Below are 22,619 nucleotides of genomic sequence, written 5' to 3'. Positions count from 1 at the left end.
GGGCTATATCGCGACGCAGCTCGTATGGGTCCTGCCCGCTGTGTTCGGCCCGACTGGATTTGCTTTTACTGTATCCGGCATGACGTTTACCGTCTCATAGAGTGGTGCGCCCTCGTGATCCGTAGATCGATCTTGAGTGCTTTGATTTTTCCTCCAATATGTCTCGCATGTCTGGCGTATCTCCCCATGCCTTTTTATTTGGATGGAGTTGGGGTGGAAGCTGAGCTTTCGGCAGGAATGCTTCTCTATCGCGGCCACGAGGTGGCCGGTCAGCCATATCATACACTTCTTCCTCCAGTTGGGGTAGTAACCTGCGCCTTGGGTAACTCTTGGAGGGACGCTCGAGTTTATATTCCTCGGCTGCGAGGACTTCAGTCCATTTGTCAGCTAGCAGATCTTGATCAGCTTGAAGCTGCTGCTGCTTTTTCTTCAGGCTATTTGCCGTGGCCATAAGCATGCGCTTGAAGCGCTCTTGTTCGACGGGATCCTCTGGTACGGCGAATTCATCGTCGCCGAGGCTTGCCTCGTCTTCGGAGGGGGGCATGTAATTGTCATCCTCCTCCTCTCCGCCAGCCGCTCTCTCAGGAGAGCTGGTTCCTTCATCCTCCTGATCTAACTCTTGCTGGAGGGGGTTTTTGTTGTCTTCGGCGCTATCCGGAGTGTTATTATCTCCTGTGCCGGTATCACCACTTTTTCTTTGGCAGGACTTAGAGCGGCGTCGCTGACGTCGGTGCTTGGGTTGCTTCTTGGAGGGGCCATCCTCCGCTATCTCGTTGCCGTTGCCTTCATTGGGTGTATCCACCATGTATATGTCATACGACGAGGTGGCTTTCCAGTGCCCTATAGGTGCTGGTTCATGTTCGTCTCCTACATCGTCGTCCATGCCGTCGATGTCTTCGGAGTCGAAGTCGAGCATGTCGGTTAAATCATTGATAGTGGCTACAAACTGGGTGGTGGGTGGGCGTCGAATTTCTTCGTCGTCGCATCCCAGTCCTGTTGGCCATAATCCGGCCAGGTCTCTCCTGACAAAGAGAGAGACCTTAGTGAATTCAGAATGTCGCCGAAGGGCGAGTGTTGAAAGATATCCGTGGCGGTGAATTCCATGATCGGCGCCCACTCAGATTCGATTGGCAGGGGCGCGGATGGTTTGGGGTCCGGAAGAGAGTCCGGCACCTTGGAGTCACGGGTTGCGCAGAGGATTATGCTGGTGTTTGGCTCGATCGCCGTCGAGACTGCAGCCCCTGAGGCGGTGTCTAGCCACCCGTCCTCGATTGGCGCAGTTGGCTCTGAGCTAAGGGTCGGAGCTGGTGGGCGCGGCCTCTGGATTACCGTCCGGTGGCAGAGCTAGGTCATGCCCATCGAGACAGTGCGGCGCGCCCGGCTGTGGCTCGAATCCGTCGAAGATCAAGTCTCCGTGGATGTCTTCCGTGTAGTTCAAACTTCCAAATCTGACCTGATGGCCAGGGGCGTAGCTTTCAATCTGCTCCAGATGGCCAAGCGAATTAGCCCGTAGTGCAAAGCCGCCAACTACGAAGATCTGTCCGGGGAGAAAAGTCTTACCCTGGACCGCATCGCTACTGATGATAGTAGGAGCCATCAAGCCTAACGGTGACGACGCAGAGGAACTCTCAATGAAAGCACCAATGTCGGTGTCAAAACCGGCGGATCTCGGGTAGGGGGTCCCGAACTGTGCGTCTAGGCCGGATGGTAACAGGAGGCAAGGGACACGAAGTTTTACCCAGGTTCGGGCCCTCTTGATGGAGGTAAAACCCTACGTCCTGCTTGATTAATATTGAAGATATGGGTGTTACAAGAGTAGATTTACCACGAGATCAGAGAGGCTAAACCCTAGAAGCTAGCCTACGGTATGATTGTATGTTGTGATTGTTGTCCTACGGACTGAAACCCTCCGGTTTATATAGACACCGGAGAGGGTTAGGGTTACACAAGGTCGGTTACAAAGGAGGAGATATCCATATACGTATTGCCTAGCTTGCCTTCCACGCCAAGTAGAGTCCCATCCGGACACGAGACGAAGTCTTCAATCTTGTATCTTCATAGTCTAACAGTCCGGCCAATGGAGATAGTCTGGCTGTCCGGAGACCCCCAAATCCAGGACTCCCACAATGACCCACAAGTATAGGGGATCTATCGTAGTACTTTCGATAAGTAAGAGTGTCGAACCCAACGAGGAGCAGAAGGAAATGATAAGCGGTTTTCAGCAAGGTATTCTCTGCAAGTACTGAAATAAGTGGTAACAGATAGTTTTGTGATAGAATAAATTGTAACGAGCAACAAGTAACAAAAGTAAATAAAGTGCAGCAAGATGGCCCAATCCTTTTGTAGCAAAGGACAAGCCGGAACAAACTCTTATAAAAGGAAAAGCGCTCCCGAGGACACATGGGAATATCGTCAAGCTAGTTTTCATCACATTCATATGATTCACGTTCGATACTTTGATAATTTGATATGTGGGTGGACCGGTGCTTGGGTGTTGTTCTTACTTGAACAAGCATCCCACTTATGATTAACCTCTATTGCAAGCATCCGCAACTACAACAAAAGTATTAAGGTAAACCTAACCATAGCATGAAACATGTGGATCCAAATCAGCCCCTTACGAAGCAACGCATAAACTAGGGTTTAAGCTTCTGTCACTCTAGCAGCCCATCATCTACTTATTACTTCCCAATGCCTTCCTCTAGGCCCAAATAATGGTGACGTGTTATGTAGTCGACGTTCACATAACACCACTAGAGGCTAGACAACATACATCTTATCAAAATATCAAACGAATACCAAATTCACATGACTACTAATAGCAAGACTTCTCCCTTGTCCTCAGGAACAAACGTAATTACTCACAAAGCATATTCATGTTCATAATCAGAGGGGTAATAATATGCATATAGGATTTGAACATATGATCTTCCACCAATTAAACCAACTAGCATCAACTACAAGGAGTAATCAACACTACTAGCAACCTACTAGCACCAATCCCGGACTTTGAGACAAGAATTGGATACAAGAGATGAACTAGGGTTTGGAGATGAGATGGTGCTGGTGAAGATGTTGATGGAGATTGCCCTCTCCCGATGAGAGGAGCGTTGGTGATGACGATGGTGATGATTTCCCCCTCCCGGAGGGAAGTATCCCCGGCAGAACAGCTCTGCCGGAGCTCTAGATTGGATCCGCCAAGGTTCCGCCTCGTGGCGGCGGAGTCTCGTCCCGAAAAGTTCCTTCTTATTTTTTTCTCATTGAAAGACTTCATATAGGAGAAGATGGGCGTCGGAGAGCCACCAGGGGGGCCACGAGGTAGTGGGCGCGCCCTAGGGGGGGCGCCCCCCCACCCTCGTGAGCAGGGTGTGGGCCCCCTGGCCTTCATCTTTGGCGAGGATTTTCTTTATTTGTTTTAAGATGTTCCGTGGAGTTTCAGGACTTTTGGAGTTGCGCAGAATAGGTCTCTAATATTTGCTCCTTTTCCAGCCCAGAATTCCAGCTGCCGGCATTCTGCCTCCTTATGTAAACCTTGTAAAATAAGAGATAATAGCCATAAGTATTGTGACATAAAGTGAAATAACAGTCCATAATGCGATAAATATCGATATAAAAGCATGATGCAAAATGGACGTGTCAACTCCCCCAAGCTTAGACCTCGCTTGTCCTCAAGCGAAAAGCCGATAACAATAAATATGTCCTCATGTTTAGAGGTAGAGGCATCGATAAAAATAAAATACGGACATGAAGGCATCATGATTATTCTCATAGCAGCAACATATATAGATTTTGTCATATGATTACTTATGTTCAAGTGATGATCTATTCGCAATGCAAAAGTATAAATCATAAACCTTATTGGGCTCCGACAAACTATAATCTCAGTCATTGAAGCAATTGCAATTTATCATAACATCAGAAAGAGTCTATGTTAGAGCTAAAAAGCAAGTCCACATACTCAACTATCATTTAGTCCTCCATAATTGCTAACACTCACGCAATACTTGTGGTTACGGAGTTTTAATCGGACACAGAGAAAGATAGGGGCTTATAGTTTTGCCCCACAACCTTTTACCTCAAGGGTAATGTCAACAATAATGGTTCATGCTCCCCTACATCCAATTAGATATATATATATATATCATGTTCTTTCCAACATGCTGAGCTTGCCAAAGGATAAAATGAAAAAGAAAAGGTGAAGATCACCATGACTCTTGCATAAGGTAGAAGATAATAATAAAGGATAGGCCCTTCGCAGAGGGAAGCAGAGGTTGCCATGCGCTTTTATGGTTGGATATATAAAATCTCAATGCGAAAGAACGTCACTTTATATTGCCCTTGTGATATGAAACTTTATTATGCAGTCCGTCGCTTTTATTACTTCCACATCACAAGATCGTATAAAGCTTATTTCTCCCACACCAATCAATCATACATATTTAGAGCAATTTTTATTGCTTTGCACCGATGACAACTTACTTGAAGGATCTTACTCAATCCATAGGTAGATATGGTTGACTCTCATGGCAAAACTGGTTTAAGGGTATTTGGAAGCACAAGTAGTATTTCTACTTGGTGCAGAGAATTTGGCTAGCACGAGGGGGAAAGGCAAGCTCAACAAGTTAGAGGATCCATGACAACATACTTTATCTCAGATATAAGAAAGACATAACTCATTACGTTGTCTTCCTTGTCCAACATCAACTCTTTAGCATGTCATATTTTAATGAGTGCTCCCAATCATAAAAGATGTCAATGATAATATATCTATATGTGAAAACCTCTCTTTCCTTATTACTTCCTATTAATTGCAACAACGACCAAAGCTATACTTGCCAACTCCCAACAACTTTTAATCATCATACTCTTTCTATGTGAAGTCATTACTCTCAATAAGATCAATATGAACTCGTTGTTTCTTTTTATTCTTTTTCTCTTTTCTTTTAGTCACCCAAGATCATGGCAAAATAATCAAGCCCTTAACTCAACACTAATCTTTATTATATATAACTCACTGACTCGATTACATAGAGAGATCATAAAGCAAAACTCAAAACTAGATTATGCCATAAACTTTATTCTACTAGATCAAGATACTATTAATAGGATCGAACTAAGAAAAACGATAAAGATAGGAGTTGTGATGGTGATACGATACCGGGGCACCTTCCCCAAGCTTGGCAGTTGCCAAGGGGAGTGCCCATACCCATGTGATTATATCTCCTTTGTCGGTGAAGAAGGTGGAGGTGACGGATAATCGCATATCGAGCGTAAGAGGTCCTCCGGCTTGTGAATAATGCCCTTGAGTGCAACAATATGCTCCTTCAACAAAATATTTTCTTGTGTGAGATACTTGTTTTCTATACGAGCTAACTCAATCATCTTGAAAGCTTCGATCTCAGTTGGGGTAAGAAGGTTATGATCAGATTGAAGGATGTCTTTTGCTGCCGGAGCTTGATCCTCCGTGGCCTTCTTGATCCTTCCATCCTTGTTGACCCTCGTGGGTTCTTCCCTCTTCAGATCTATCTTCATTAGCCAAGCATCGTTGTCACCATTGTTGGAGGAGGGAGACGACATGATGCCTAGCTTGGGAAACCCTGACAAAAAACAGCTAGAAACAAGAATAGAGGAGGTTTGCGTGATATGGGAGTCAAAACCCTCAGGAGGTTATATAATGAATTTTTACCGACCAAAATACGTAACGTGCAAGAAAACGGAGTCCGGAAGGCACACGAGGTGCTCACGAGGTAGGGGGCGCGCCCACCACCCTCGTGTCCTTCCTGGACTGCTACTTATTTTTCTATTTTTCTAAATATTCCAAAACGGAGAAATATTGCCTTAAAAATTGTTTTGGAATCGGTTTACTTACCGTACCACATACCTATTCCTTTTCGGAGTCTGAAATGTTCCGGAAAGTGTTTCTTATGTATTCCTCCGGGGTTACGATTTCAATAATATTGGTTTCAACATTTATGGGATTACCTGAGATATAATGTTTGATTTTTTGACCTTTTACCACTTTTGAATTTGTGCCCTCGAAGTTGTTGATCTTTATGGCACCGGAACGATAGGCCTCTTCGATAACATAGGGGCCTTCCCATTTAGAGAGAAGTTTTCCTGCAAAAAATCTTAAACGGGAGTTGTATAGCAATACATAATCACCTACATTAAACTCACGCTTTTGTATCCTTTTGTCATGCCATCTTTTAACCTTTTCTTTAAACAACTTGGCATTTTCATAAGCTTGGGTTCAAAATTCATCAAGTGAGCTAATATCAAATAACCTCTTCTCACCGGCAAGTTTAAAATCATAATTAAGCTCTTTAATAGCCCAATATGCCTTATGTTCTAGTTCGAGGGGTAAGTGACATGCTTTTCCATAGACCATTTTATACGGAGACATACCCATAGGATTTTTATATGCAGTTCTATAAGTGCATCATCAAGTTTTTTGGACCAATTCTTTATAGACCTATTAACGGTCTTTTGCAAAATTAATTTGAGCTCTCTATTGCTCAACTCTACTTGACCACTAGACTGTGGGTGATAAGGAGATGCAATTCTATGATTAACATCATATTTAGCAAGCATTTTACGGAAAGCACCATGAATAAAGTGTGAGCCACCATCAGTCATTAAATATCTAGGGACTCCAAACCTCGGGAAAATAACTTCCTTAAGCATTTTAATAGAAGTGTTGTGATCAGCACTACTAGTTGGAATAGCTTCTACCCACTTAGTAACATAATCAACATCAACTAGAATATGTGTGTATCCATTAGAGGCAGGAAAAGGTCCCATATAATCAAAGCCCCAAACATCAAACGGTTCAATAACAAGTGAATAATTCATAGGCATTTCTTGACGTCTACTAATATTACCAATTCTTTGACATTCATCACAAGACAATACAAACTTACGGGCATCCTTGAAGAGAGTAGGCCAATAAAAACTAGATTGCAATACCTTATGTGCAGTTCTATCTCCAGCGTGGTGTCCTCCATAAGACTCGGAATGACACTTGCGTAGGATCTGTTCCTGTTCATGCTCAGGTACACAACGTCTAATAACACCATCTACTCCTTCTTTATAAAGATTTGGGTCATCCCAAAAGTAATGTCTCAAATCATAGAAGAACTTTTTCTTTTGTTGGTATGTGAAGCTAGGTGGTATAAACTTAGCAACACTATAATTAGCATAATCAGCATACCATGGAGTACTACGAGAAGTACTTATAACATTTAATTGTTCATCAGGAAAGCTATCATTAATAGGTAGTGGGTCATCAAGAATATTTTCTAACCTAGACAAGTTGTCTGCAACGGGGTTCTCGGCTCCCTTTCTATCAACAATATGCAAATCAAATTCTTGTAGCAAGAGAACCCATCTAATAAGTCTAGGTTTAGCATCTTTCTTTTCCATAAGATATTTAATAGCAGCACGATCAGTTTGAATAGTTACTTTAGAATCAACAATATAAGATCTGAACTTATCACAAGCAAACACAACTGCTAAAAGCTCTTTTTCAGTAGTAGCATAATTTCTTTGAGCATTGTCTAGAGTCTTACTAGCATAATGAATAACATTTAATTTCTTATCAACTCTTTGCCCTAGAATAGCACCTACAGCATAATCACTAGCATCACACATAATTTCAAAGGGTAGGTTCCAATCAGGTGGCTGAACAACAGGTGCAGTGACTAATGCTTTCTTAAGTATTTCAAATGCTTCTACACAATCATCATCAAAGACAAATGGTATATCTTTTTGCAATAAATTAGTCAGAGGCCGAGAAATTTTTGAGAAGTCCTTCATGAACCTCCTATAAAATCCAGCTTGACCAAGTAAACTTCTTATAACTTTGATGTCCTTGGGACATGGCATCTTTTCAATAGCATCAACCTTGGCTTTATCAACTTCAATACCTCTTTCAGAAACTTTATGCCCCAAGACAATACCTTCATTAACCATAAAGTGGCACTTTTCCCAATTCAAGACAAGATTAGTTTCTTCACATCTCTGGAAAACTCGATCAAGATTGCTCAAGCAATCATCAAAAGAGGAACCATAGACGGAAAAGTCATCCATGAAAACCTCACAAATCTTTTCACAAAAGTCAGAGAATATAGCCATCATGCATCTTTGAAAGGTAGCAGGTGCATTACATAAACAAAAAGGCATACGTCTATAAGCAAAAGTACCAAAAGGGCATGTAAAAGTAGTCTTTAATTGATCTCTAGCCGACACAGGTATTTGAGAGAAACCAGAATAACCATCTAGAAAGCAATAGTGTGTATGTTTGCATAATCTTTCTAGCATTTGCTCAATAAAAGGTAAGGGGTAATGATCTTTCTTAGTAGCTTTATTTAATTTGCGGAAATCAATTACCATCCTATAACCTATGATAATTCTTTATGGAATCAATTCATCTTTATCATTAGGAACAACAGTAATACCTCCCTTCTTAGGGACACAATGGACAGGACTTACCCACTCACTATCAGCAACGAGATAGATTATACCTGCCTCCAGAAGCTTTAGTATTTCTTTTCTTACCACTTCTTTCATTTTAGGATTCAGACGTCGTTGAGGATCACGAACTGGTTTCGCATGTGCTTCCAAATTTATTTTATGTTGACATAGAGTGGGACTAATGCCCTTAAGATCATCAAGAGTATATCCAATAGCAGCACGATGCTTCTTCAGAGTTTTCAATAATCTTTCTTCTTCATGCTCTGAAAGGTTAGCACTAATAATAACAGGATATATCTTCTTTTCATCAAGATAAGCATATTTAAAATTATCAGGCAAAGGTTTAAGCTCAAACACGGGATCACCCTTGGGTGGAGGAGGATCCCCTAAAATTTCAACAGGCAAATTGTGATGCAGAATAGGTTCCTGTTTAAAGAATACTTCATCTATTTCCCTTCTTTCATTCATGAACATATCATTTTCATGGTCTAGCAAATAGTGTTCTAAATGATCACTAGGAGGTATGGCAATAGAAGCAAGACCAATAATTTCATCCTTACGAGGTAATTCTTCCTCACGATGTTGTTTACTAAATTTAGAGAAATTAAACTCATGAACCATATCATCCAAGCCAATAGTAACAACATTCTTTATGCAATCTATGGTAGCATTGGCAGTATTTAAGAAGGGTCTACCAAATATAATGGGACAAAAGCTATCTTGTGGGGAACCAAGAACAAGAAAATCAGTAGGATATTTAGTTTTCCCACACAAGACTTCAACATCTCTAACAATTCCAATTGGTGAAATAGTATCTCTATTGGCAAGTTTAATTGTGACATCAATATCTTCTAGCTCAGCAGGTGCAATTTCATTCTTAATTTCTTCGTATAAGTCAATAGGTATTACACTAGCACTAGCACCCATATCACATAAGCCATGATAACAATGATCTCCTATTTTAACAGAAATAACAGGCACGCCTACCACAGGTCTATGTTTATCTTTATCACAAGGTTTAGCAATTCTAGCAGTTTCTCCTTCGAACTGAATAACATGCCCATCGATATTATCAGACAGGAGATCTTTAACAATAGCAATATTAGGTTCTACTTTAACTTGCTCAGGAGGTGTATAAGTTCTAATATTGCTTTTACGAACAACAGTTGAAGCTTTAGCATGATCCTTTATTCTAACAGGGAAAGGTGGTTTCTCAACATAAGAAGTAGGAACAATAGGATCATTATAAGTGACAGTCTTTTCTTAAACTTTAATAGGTGCAGCTACTTTTACTTCTATGGGAGGATGATATTTAAACCACTTCTCCTTAGGGAGATCAACATAAGTAGCAAAAGATTCACAGAAAGAAGCTACTATCTTAGAGTCAAGTCCATATTTAGTGCTAAACTTACGGAAAATATCGGTATCCATAAAATATTTAACACAATCAAACTTAGGTGTCCTACCTGACTCCTTACCTTCATCGAGGTCCCAATCTTCATAGTTGCGTTTAACTCTATCTAATAAATTCCATCTGAATTCAGTAGTCTTCATCATAAAAGAGCCAGCACAAGAAGTATCGAGCATGGTGCGATTGTTTTCAGAAAGCCGAGCATATAAATTTTGAATAATCATTTCTCTTGAGAGCTCTTGATTTGGGCATGAATATAACATTGATTTAAGCCTCCCCCAAGCTTGAGCAATGCTTTCTCCTTCGCGAGGCCAGAAATTATATATATAATTGCGATCACGATGAACAAGATGCATAGGGTAATGTTGGGTTTCGTAGTAATTTCAAGAATTTTCCTACGCACACGCAAGATCATGTGATGCATAGCAACGAGAGGGGAGAGTGTTGTCTACGTACCCAACGCAGACCGACTGCGGAAGCGCTGACACGACGTAGAGGAAGTAGTCGTACATCTTCACGATCCAACCGATCAAGCACCGAAACTACGGCACCTCCGAGTTCGAGCAAACGTTCAGCTCGATGACGATCCCCGGACTCTGATCCAGCAAAGTGTCGGGGAAGAGTTCCGTCAGCACGACGGCGTGGTGACGATCTTGATGTACTACTGCAGCAGGGCTTCGCCTAAACTCCGCTACAGTATTGTCGAGGTATATGGTGGCAGGGGGCACCGCACACGGCTAAGGAATAGATCACGTGGATCAACTTGTGTGTCTAGAGGTGTCCCCTGCCTCCGTATATAAAGGAGTACAGGGGGGAGGCTGGCCGGCCAAGGAGGAGGGCGCAGGAGAGTCCTACTCCCTCTGGGAGTAGGATTCCCCCCCCCCCCCAATCCTAGTTGGAATAGGATTCGTGGAGGGGGAAAAGAGGAGGAGGGGGCCGGCCACCTCTCCTAGTCCTAATAGGACTAGGGGAAGGGGGAGGCGCGCAGCCCATCTAGGGCAGCCCCTTCTCTTTTCCACCAAGGCCCACTATGGCCCATATAGCTCCCGGGGGGTTCCGGTAACCCTCTCGGTATTCCGGTAAAATCCCGATTTCACCCGGAACACTTCCGATATCCAAACATAAGCTTCCAATATATCAATCTTTACGTCTCGAACATTTCGAGACTCCTCGTCATGTCCGTGATCACATCCGGGACTCTGAACAACCTTCGGTACATCAAAATGCATAAACTCATAATATAACTGTCATCGTAACCTTAAGCGTGCGGACCCTACGGGTTCGAGAACAATGTAGACATGACCGAGACATGTCTCCGGTCAATAACCAATAGCGGGACCTGGATGCCCATATTGGCTCCTACATATTCTACAAAGATCTTTATCGGTCAGACCGCATAACAACATACGTTGTTCCCTTTGTCATCGGTATGTTACTTGCCCGAGATTCGATCGTCGGTATCCAATACCTAGCTCAATCTCGTTACCGGCAAGTCTCTTTACTCGTTCCGTAATACATCATCTAACAACTAACATATTAGTTGTAATGCTTGCAAGGCTTATGTGATGTGTATTACCGAGAGGGCCCAGAGATACCTCTCCGACAATCGGAGTGACAAATCCTAATCTCGAAATACGCCAACCCAACATCTACCTTGGGAGACACCTGTAATGCTCCTTTATAATCACCCAGTTACGTTGTGACGTTTGGTAGCACCCAAAGTGTTCCTCCGGCAAACGGGAGTTGCATAATCTCATAGTCATAGGAACATGTATAAGTCATGAAGAAAAGCAATAGCAACATACTAAACGATCGGGTGCTAAGCTAATGGAATGGGTCATGTCAATCAGATCATTCAACTAATGATGTGACCTCGTTAATCAAATAACAACTCATTGTTCATGGTTAGGAAACATAACCATCTTTGATTAACGAGCTAGTCAAGTAGAGGCATACTAGTGACACTTTGTTTGTCTATGTATTCACACATGTATTATGTTTCCGGTTAATACAATTCTAGCATGAAAAATAAACATTTATCATGATTATAAGGAAATAAATAATAACTTTATTATTGCCTCTAGGGCATATTTCCTTCAGTCTCCCACTTGCACTAGAGTCAATAATCTAGATTACACTGTAATGATTCTAACACCCATGGAGCCTTGGTGCTGATCATGTTTTGCTCGTGGAAGAGGCTTAGTCAACGGGTCTGCAACATTCAGATCCGTGTGTATCTTGCAAATCTCTATGTCTCCCACCTGGACTAGATCCCGGATGGAATTGAAGCGTCTCTTGATGTGTTTGGTCCTTTTGTGAAATCTGGATTCCTTTGCCAAGGCAATTGCACCAGTATTGTCACAAAAGATTTTCATTGGACCCGATGCACTAGGTATGACACCTAGATCGGATATGAACTCCTTCATCCAGACTCCTTCGTTCGCTGCTTCCGAAGCAGCTATGTACTCTGCTTCACATGTAGATCCCGCTACGACGCTTTGTTTAGAACTGCACCAACTGACAGCTCCAAGTAACAAAAGCAACAAGTAACAAAAGTAAATAAAGTGCAGCAAGATGGCACAATCCTTTTGTAGCAAAGGACAAGCCGGAACAAACTCTTATAATAGGAAAAGTGCTCCCGAGGGCACATGGGAATATCGTCAAGCTAGTTTTCATCACATCCATATGATTCCGCTTCGATACTTTGATAATTTGATATGTGGGTGGACCGGTGCTTGGGTGCTGTTCTTACTTGAACAAGCATCCCACTTATGATTAACCTCTATTGCAAGCATCCGCAACTACAACAAAAGTATTAAGGTAAACCTAACCTGTAACACCCTGGATGTAATTTTCCCAATTTGTACTCCAACTCTTGCCGTTTCCGGCGTTAAGTTAATTTATTTCCTCGGGTTCGGGTTCTTTGTCTCCGTGTGTTGTTATCGTTGTCATGCATCTCATATCATGTCATCATGTGCATTGCATTTGCATACGTGTTCATCTCTTGCATTCGAGCTTTTTCCCCGTTGTCCGTTTTGCATTCCGGCGCTTCGTTCTCCTCCGGTGGTCATTTCTAGCTTTCTTTCGTGTGTGGGGGTTAAACATTTTCGGATTGGACCGAGACTTGCCAAGCGGCCTTGGTTTACTACTGGTAGACCGCCTGTCAAGTTTCATACCATTTGGACTTCGTTTGATACTCCAACGGTTAACCGAGGGGCCGAAAAGGCCTCGTGTGTGTTGCAGCCCAACACCCCTCCAATTTGGCCCAAAACTCACCTAACTCTGCTCCATCATCTAGAGCGTTTGATCACGACCGTGTGGCTGAAAACCGCACCTCATTTGGACTCTCCTAGCTCCCTCTACCTATAAAACTAGACCCCTTCCCCGAAATCCGGATCCCCCCTCGTCCAAACCCTAGATCCAACCCCTCGCGCCGCCGGACGAAAACTGCTGGGCCGGACATGTCCGGACACTCCGCCGCCACCGCACCACCCCCGCCGCCGGCCCGGGCAGCCCGCGTTGGGCCCCCGCGGCCCACTCCCTCCGCCGCCGCGCGCCCACGCCCTTCTCCTCTCCTCCCCGCGCTCCGGCCGCCGGGCCGCCATCGCCGCCCCGCCGCCGCTCCTCGCCGGCCCCGCCGCCTCCGGCGCCGCACCGGCCTCGACCGCGCCGCCCCGCCGCCGCCACCTCGTCGCGCACCGCCGCCCGGCCCGGATCCGGCCTGCCCTCGCTTCCCCGACTTCTCCGGCGACCCCGAGCACTATTCCGGCGAAGATCCGGCGAACTCCTCGATCCGCGTGCAAACCCTAGATCGGAGGTCGAAAATCTACTGTCCCTGATATTTTCCGTTTCAAGTGCTCCTGTTCGTAGCTCCGTAACTTTGCATCCGTAGCTCCGGTTCATGCATATAGCATATCAAAATGTTCATCTCAGAGAGTACATCATTTCATTCCATTGCATCATTTTCATTTGAGTTCATCTTGATGCCCGAAATGCTGTTAGAAGAGGGCTACTTGAGATTTTTGTCAGATCTGCTACTCCATTTAGGTTTTTGTCATTTTTGCCATGATTAATGTGTGCATGATATGCCCTGATGCTCTACATATGTTTTGTTAGGGGTTTTGTCATCTTTCCAGAGGTGCAACCCATGTATTTTTGTGATGTGTGAGGTGACTAGTGCAAGCTTGCAAAGTGGTGCACTTAGTAATTCTGTTTTCAGGGACTTAGCAATTCCACTAAGTCCTTGAGCTGTTTATCTCATGATGCCATATGTTCATGTTGTTTCCTAGTGATCCGTGCCTCTTTTGAGGATGATCAGTAAGGATGTTTTGTTAATCTTGTAGTGCTCTATCCATCCATATCTTTGTTTGCAATTATGGAGCACCCTAGCTTGAGTCAGACGAGCTCTACTTTTGCTACTTTGTGAATCTGGGCAGATTGTCAACTTGTTTGCAATTTTGCCGGTGATGTTGTAGTTGATCCGTGCATGCTATGTTATTGTTCTTGCCATGTCTAGCTTGTATTTTGTGCCTTCTTGATGGATGTATGCTTTTCTTGCCATGACTTGCACCGTAGTGAGTGCATCGAGCTCGTAAACATGCCTACTTGAGTTATATTTCAGCATGTGCCAGTTTTCACTAAGTCCGAAAACTGATTATGTTTTGCTATGTTCACATGCTTGCACTTGTATTTTCTGATCCCTTTTGGCTCAAGGTCACTAAGGGACTTTTTAAGCTCTTTGAGTAGCTCCATGCCATGCTTTACTTTGTCATGTTCATGTCCTGTAGCATGTAGTTTTGTGGCTCCGAAGAGTGCTACTTGATCTGAAATTCCAGACAAGTGTTAATTTCACTAAGTCTGAGATCTGTTTGCCATATGCATTCTTGCCATGCTTGTTTGAACCTGTTAATGGATGAATTGGCCGTAGCTCAGTGCTAGACTTTTGTTAAGCATCTTGAATGCATCCCTGTCATGTATTTTGTTGTCTTGTTTGGGTGCTGTAGCATGTTCATCTCATTGCATTTAGATGGCTACTTGCTGTAAATCGCAGACCGGTGTCATATTTGAATCGCTTGCCATTTCCAAACCGTAACTCCGATTCCGGCGTTCTTTATATCGTTTTCAAGCGATTTCATCTCATCTTTCCAGTGGCACACTTGGATTCCCAAGTTGAGGCCAGATTCATGCATTCCTTGTCACATCTTGCATATGCATCCCGCATCGCATCCCGCATAGCATATCATCTTTGCATCATTTTGTTTGTTCCTTGCACCTGGTTGATTGTGCCCTTGTTGCTTGTTTGTCTTGTTTTGGTAGAGCCGGGAGACGAGTTCGCTAACGAGGAGCCTGTTGAGTTTGCTTTCGAGGATCCAGTCAACTCTGACAACTGTGCAGGCAAGATGATCATACCCTCGAAATCACTACTATCTTTGCTATGCTAGTTTGCTCGCTCTTTTGCTATGCCAATGCTACGATGCCTACCATTTGCTTTCAAGCCTCCCAAATTGCCATGTCAAACCGCTAACCCACCATGTCCTAGCAAACCGTTGACTAGCTATGTTACCGCTTTGCTCAGCCCCTCTTATAGCGTTGCTAGTTGCAGGTGAAGATTGGAGGCCGTTCCTTGTTGGAACATTTACCTACTTGTTGGGATATCATTATATTATCTTGTTATCTTAAATGCATCTATATACTTGGTGAAGGGTGGAAGGCTCGGCCTCTCGCCTAGTGTTTTGTTCCACTCTTGCCGCCCTAGTTCCCGTCATATCGGTGTTATGTTCCCAGATTTTGCGTTCCTTACGCGGTTGGGTTATAATGGGAACCCCTTGATAGTTCGCCTTGATTAAAGCTTTTCCAGCAATGCCCAACCTTGGTTTTACCATTCGCCACCTAGCCTCTTTTTCCCTTGGGTTACCGAAGCCCAAGGGTCATCTTATTTTAACCCCCCCCCGGGCCAGTGCTTCTTTGGGTGTTGGTCCGAACTAAGCTGCCTGCGGGGCCACCTCGGGGATACTTGAGGGTTGGTTTTACTCGTAGCTAGTCTCATCTGAGTGTGCCCTGAGAACGAGATATGTGCAGCTCCTATCGGGATTTGTCGGCACATCTAGGCGGTGTTGCTGGTCTTGTTTTAACCTGTCGAAGTGTCTTGAAGAACCGAGATACCGAGTCTGATCGGAATGTCTTGGGAGGAGGTCTATTCCTTCGTTGACCGTGAGAGCTTGTCATGGGCTAAGTTGGGACTCCCCTGCAGGGTTTTGAACTTTCGAAAGCCGTGCCCGCGGTTATGGGCAGATGGGAATTTGTTAATGTCCGGTTGTAGATAACTTGAACCCTAACTTAGTTAAAATGAATCAACTGAGTGTGTTACCGTGATGGCCTCTTCTCGGCGGAGTCCGGGAAGCGGACACGGTGTTGGAGTTATGCTTGCGCAGGTTGTTCTCTAGTTTCTCGCTCGCGCTTTGCCTCCTCTTCTCGCTCTCTTTTGCGAATAAGTTAGCCACCATATTTGCTAGTCGCTTGCTGCAGCTCCATATATATTTACCTTGCCTTACCTATAAGCTTAAATAGTCTTGATCGTGAGGGTGCGAGATTACTGAGTCCCTGTGGCTCACAGATTACTATTACACCAGATGCAGGGCCTGATGATTCCGCTCCAGCAGACGCGTTTGAGCTCAAGTGGGAGTTCGACGAGGACTCTCAACGTTACTATGTTTCCTTTCCTGATGATCAGTAGTGGTGCCCAGTTGGGGGTGATCGGGGCCGTGTCGCATGTTGGGTTATCTTTTATTTTGGCGCCGTAGTCGGGCCATGAGTGGTTGGATGATGTAATGTTATTTATGTACTTGATTGACGTGGCGAGTGTAAGCCAACTATGGTATCTCCCCTTTCATTATTATATTACATGGGATGTTGTGAAGATTTCCTAACTTGCGACATATGCCTTCAATGCGATTATGCCTCTAAGTCGTGTCTCGACACGTGGGAGATATAGTCGCATCGAGGGTGTTACATAACCATAGCATGAAACATGTGGATCCAAATCAGCCCCTTACGAAGCAACGCATAAACTAGGGTTTAAGCTTCTGTCACTCTAGCAACCCATCATCTACTTATTACTTCCCAATGCCTTCCTATAAGCCCAAATAATGGTGAAGTGTTATGTAGTCGACGTTCACATAATACCACTAGAGGCTAGACAACATACATCTTATCAAAATATCAAATGAATACCAAATTCACATGACTACTAATAGCAAGACTTCTCCCTTGTCCTCAGGAACAAACGTAATTACTCACAAAGCATATTCATGTTCATAATCAGAGGGGTGATAATATGCATATAGGATCTGAACATATGATCTTCCACCAATTAAACCAACTAGCATCAACTACAAGGAGTAATCAACACTACTAGCAACCTACTAGCACCAATCCCGGACTTTGAGACAAGAATTGGATACAAGAGATGAACTAGGGTTTGGAGATGAGATGGTGCTGGTGAAGATGTTGATGGAGATTGCCCTCTCCCGATGAGAGGAGCGTTGGTGATGACGATGGTGATGATTTCCCCCTCCCAGAGGGAAGTATCCCCGGCAGAACAGCTCTGCCGGAGCTCTAGATTGGATCCGCCAAGGTTCCGCCTCGTGGCGGCGGAGTCTCGTCCTGAAAAGTTCCTTCTTATTTTTTTCTCATCGAAAGACTTCATATAGGAGAAGATGGGCGTCGGAGAGCCACCAGGGGGCCCACGAGGTAGGGGGCGCACCCTAGGGGGGCGCCCCCCACCCTCGTGAGCAGGGTGTGGGCCCCCTAGCCTTCATCTTTGGCAAGGATTTTTATTTATTTGTTTTAAGATGTTCCGTGGAGTTTCAGGACTTTTGGAGTTGCGAAGAATAGGTCTCTAATATTTGCTCCTTTTTCAACCCAGAATTCCAGCTACCGGCATTCTCCCTCCTTATGTAAACCTTGTAAAATAAGAGAGAATAGTCATAAGTATTGTGACATAAAGTGAAATAACAGTCCATAATGCGATAAATATCGATATAAAAGCATGATGCAAAATGGACGTATCAATCCTCTGGCTCCTGGACTCCATCATATGATCGCAGTAACCAGGAAAATGGAAAAAAGTAGTAGGAAAGCAACCGTGAGTACTCATCCAAAGTACTCGCAAGCAAGGAGCTACACTACATATGCATTGATATCAAATGAAAGGGGTAGTATATATGGACTGAACTACAGAATGCCAGAATAAGAGGGGGATAGCTAGTCCTATCGAAGGCTACGCTTCTGGCAGCCTCCATCTTGAAACATATAGAAGAGAGTAGATGGTAAGTTCACCAAGTAGCATCGTATAGCATAAACCTACCCGGCGATCCTCCCCTCGTCGCCCCGTGAGAGAGCGATCACCGGGTTGTATCTGGCACTTGGAAGGGTGTATTTTATTAAGTATCCGGTTCTAGTTGTCATAAGGTCAAGGTACAACTCCGGGTCGTCCTTTTACCGAGGGACACGGCTATTCGAATAGATAAACTTCCCTGCAGGGTTGCATCATATTTCCCAACACGCTCGATCCCCTTTGGCTGGACACACTTTCCTAGGTCATGCCCGGCCTCGGAAGATCAACACGCCACAGCCCCACCTAGGTACAACAGAGAGGTCAGCACGTCGGCCTAAATACTATGCGCGCAGGGGTCATTGCACACCTGCACGTTGCGTACGCGGCCGGTGAGCAGACCTAGCAACCTCCCTTACAAAGGAAGTTGCATTACGCGGTCCAACCCGGCGCGCGCCGCTCAGTCGCTGACATCACGAAGGCTTCAGCTGATACCACGACGTCGAGTGCCCATAATTGTTCCCGCGTAGTTGGTTAGTGCGTATAGGCCAGTGGCCAGACTCAGATCAAATACTCAGATCTCGTTAAGCATGTTATTTTGAAGTAAACGCGAACGCCGACCAGGGCCAGCCCACCTCTCTCCTAGGTGGTCTCAACCTGCCCTGTCGCTCCGCCACAAAGTAACAGTCGGGGGCCGTCGGGAACCCAGGCCCACCACTACCTGGATGGAACCACCTGCCCCTTCAGCCCCCACATCGGAATCACTTGCAGGTGCTCTATGAGCCGACCCGACTTTAGTCACCACATGTATTATATATTATGTATATAAGTATAAACCCGTGATCACCTCCCGAGTGATCACGACCCGATAGTATAGCATGGCAGACAGACAAGAATGTAGGGCCACTGATGGAATACTAGCATCATATAGTAAGCATTTAGGATTGCAGGTAAAGGTAACAACAGTAGTAGCAAGGACAGGCTATGCAACAGAATAGGATTAACAGAAAGCAGTAACATGCTACACTACTCTAATGCAAGCAGTAGAGAGAAGAATATGCGATATCTGGTGATCAAGGGATGGGGGGGCTTGCCTGGAAGCTCTGCTGAAAAGTACTGATCGTCAAGGCGTAGTCGTACTCGGCGGCAGCGTCCGTCTCGAGGTCTACAGGGGAGAAGAGGGGGACGAAACAATAAATACAGAGCAAACAGATGCATGACAAGCAATAACCAGCGCTAGGGGTGTTCTAACGCAGGGTTACACGATATAGGTGAAGGGGGGATTCACCGGGAATGTTTTCCCAGTTCCGGACATGTGTCAAACAGATGACCGGAGGGGAAATGTTCCATGTTCAGATAGTTAGAGGCATCTACGAGGTAAATGGACTGCGTATTCGGATTCTTCTCGTCGTTCTGAGCAATTTTCATGTATGGAACTTTTTCATCTGAATTACGGATTAATTTCTATAATTTTTTAAAGATTTAAACAATTTTCTGAAAATCCCTGAAATTCTGCTAAGTCTGAGAATTCGCCGGTTTTAAACATTATTTGGCTGTTTTCAAAACGCTACAACTATTGTTCTGTACATCCTATGATTTTCTGCCTTATATAAATTTGAGCATTTTTCTGTGATCTACTAGATAGTAGCATTTTCATCTCTGTTAGAGTTCATTTGCTTGATCATCAACAGCTCTAAAGTAGCTATGAAATTAAAGCTGTTTTCGGTTTTCTATTAACAGAACATTGAACTTTGTGATTTTCGTAGGAATTAATCTATACATCAAAAGGATTTAGTCCAGTGGGATAAAATAGAGCTTGTCATGTATACTTTCTACTCATATTATTTTTACTCCTGTTAGTAGTTGTTTAGGCGCTGTTTAGGGACTGCCTTGAGGGTTAGTCATTGTAGATTTAGAAAAGCTAGCAACATCTACAGTAGCAAGCAGCGGTACAGTAGAGCAGGAGCAAGCGGGCAAGGGCGCTGCAGCAAGGGAGGCAAGGCCGTGCGTGAGGCGGACGGGTGCGTCCCGGGTGCTCCGGCGGGCGCGCGCAGGAAGCACCGGCGACACCGGCAACCAGCAGAGCAGCTGCTTGCGGCATCGGCAACAGCAACAGGCAGGGCAAGTAGCAGCGGCAGTGGCATCAGGTAGCAGGAGCGGCATCTAGCAGCGGCAACGCAAAGCATTAGCACTAGCGGCGGCAGCAGCAAGGATAGAGAGCAGTGGCAGGATGCACGCACGTACGTGTACGCGTACGCGGGATCCCGGACGAGCTCAGGGACGACAGCTACGGCAACGGATCGATAGGGAAAGCAGGGGGGAACAGGGGAGGAGCTCACAGTGCATCCTTGGAGTGCTCAGGGAGGGTCGGGGTGGACCGGAGCCACCGCAACGACGGCGAGAGTGGCGACGGCCGGACGAAGGGGACGAAGACGACGTCAGCTCGAGGGCGTCCCGGCTTGAGCTAGTCCCTGGGGCGGACGAAGCCGGCCGAGGGGGACCTCCTGGACGTGCTCCCGCACGCCGGAGACGGCGGTGGCCGCGACGATGACGGCGAGGGGCGTCGGGCGCGAGAGTGGCAGAGGGAGAGGGGGCGCGAGGGGATAGAGGTTAGGGTTCCAGGGGGAAGAAGGGGGCGCCGGGGTCGGCTAAATAGGCGGGAGGGAGGGTGCCGATGGTCGCAACCGCGGCCATGGCGCCGTGGATGGCCGCCACGGCGCCGTCTTTTTTTTTTTGAGACAAGCCACGGCGCCGTCTGCTTCTGTAGCGGCAGGAAGGGGAAAACAGGGGGTGTTGGGCTAGGCTATGCAGGCCTGCTAGGTAGATGGGCCGGGTGGCCCATGGGAGGGAGCTTCATTTTATTTCTGTTTTTATTTTGTGTTTTGTTTTATTTTATTTTCTTTTTACATGCTTATTTAATTTCCACAATAGTTTAGTTTAGTTAAAATACCAAAGTAGTTTCTAAATTATTATTACTATTTATACCTCTGCCACAAAAAGTGCTAGTCCCAAATAAATTTGTTTGAAATTTTATATATTAGAAAAGGCATTTAACTAATTGTTTTAGATACTGTTTTCATTACTTTTGAGCAATTAAACATTCTATAAAAACTTGGTTTCTTCACCAACAATACTTACGAATTAATTTTCATAGTCTGCACATTTTAGTTTTGACATTTGAAAACTTTTATTTTTGACTTTGTTTTGGATTTGAATTTGAACCGATTTTGAACCGACGTGAATTTAAGAACAGTAATCGTGGTGATGTGGCACCATTAGAAGGGGATTATTGTAGCTTAATTATCCGGGCGTCACAGGAAACACCTGCATGGAGTTACTGAAATTGTGCCCCTGCAACCACCAAGTTAGTTGAGGAATAACTTCTATACACTGCACTAACTGTCCATTAGCCACTTTAACTTGGAGAGGTACTGGTATTTTTTCTATAGCAACTGATATTCTGCTCAATAGAGCCTGATCCACAAATGTGCGAGTGATGTCCGAGTCAATCAGAATAAGCACCACCTGATTTCCAACCAAGGCCATCAACTGAATTGTTTTGGGATGATGAGCACCAGATAGGGCAGTAGCTGAGATAGTTGCACATTCTTCCGTATCACCAGTTACCAAGGCATCTAGAACTGCATTTGAAATGATCTCATGGGGATCTACCATCTCAGCAACTTTGAGCTGACCAGTTTGTGCAGCAGGTTGATTGCACATGTGCCCAGGTAGAAACTTCTCTCCACATTTATAAGAAAGACCATTTGCTCGTCTGTATACCTTGAGTTGCTTGGCTTTCCACAAGTCACCTGTTGCCAACTGAGATTTTGAATCAGTTTTTGTGTATGAGTTGCGGAAGTAATTTGTCTTTGGGGTTTTGCTCTGTAACATCAATCCTTCCTGAAATGAAGCATATAGAGCGGCCACCTGAACTGTTGTGGGAATTTGGATCTCCACTCTAGCTCGAAGCTCTTCCTTAAGACCCATCACAAACCTCGTGACTAGAAACATATCACTGATTGCTGGCTCATACAACCTGACAGTGTACACAAGTTGCAGAAACTGTTGTTTATACCAATGTTGGGGATATCGCTTATCGGGAACTTATCGGTCGACCCATGATAAGGGGTAAATCGGCCAGTTTATCGGCATATCGGCTGGTTTATCATCATATCGGTTGATTTATCGGCTGATATATCTTATCGGTCAGACACTGGTAAGCGATAAAACGGCCGATTTATCGGAAGATATCTTGAACAGTCGTTTATACTCCTCCATAGTGCATGTTTGTTTCAACAGCATCAGCTCTTTCATCTTCTGTCTGTATACGTTCACATCGGACTCCTGCAGTACCGCAACACAAAACTGCTCCCACGTATGGAATACCCCTAACTGTTTGAA

This window comes from Triticum urartu, chromosome 4, assembly GCF_003073215.2.
Source record: "Triticum urartu cultivar G1812 chromosome 4, Tu2.1, whole genome shotgun sequence".
Taxonomy (NCBI): domain Eukaryota; kingdom Viridiplantae; phylum Streptophyta; class Magnoliopsida; order Poales; family Poaceae; genus Triticum; species Triticum urartu.
The sequence above is the reverse complement of the archived record's forward strand: the minus strand, read 5'-3'. Positions refer to the sequence as shown.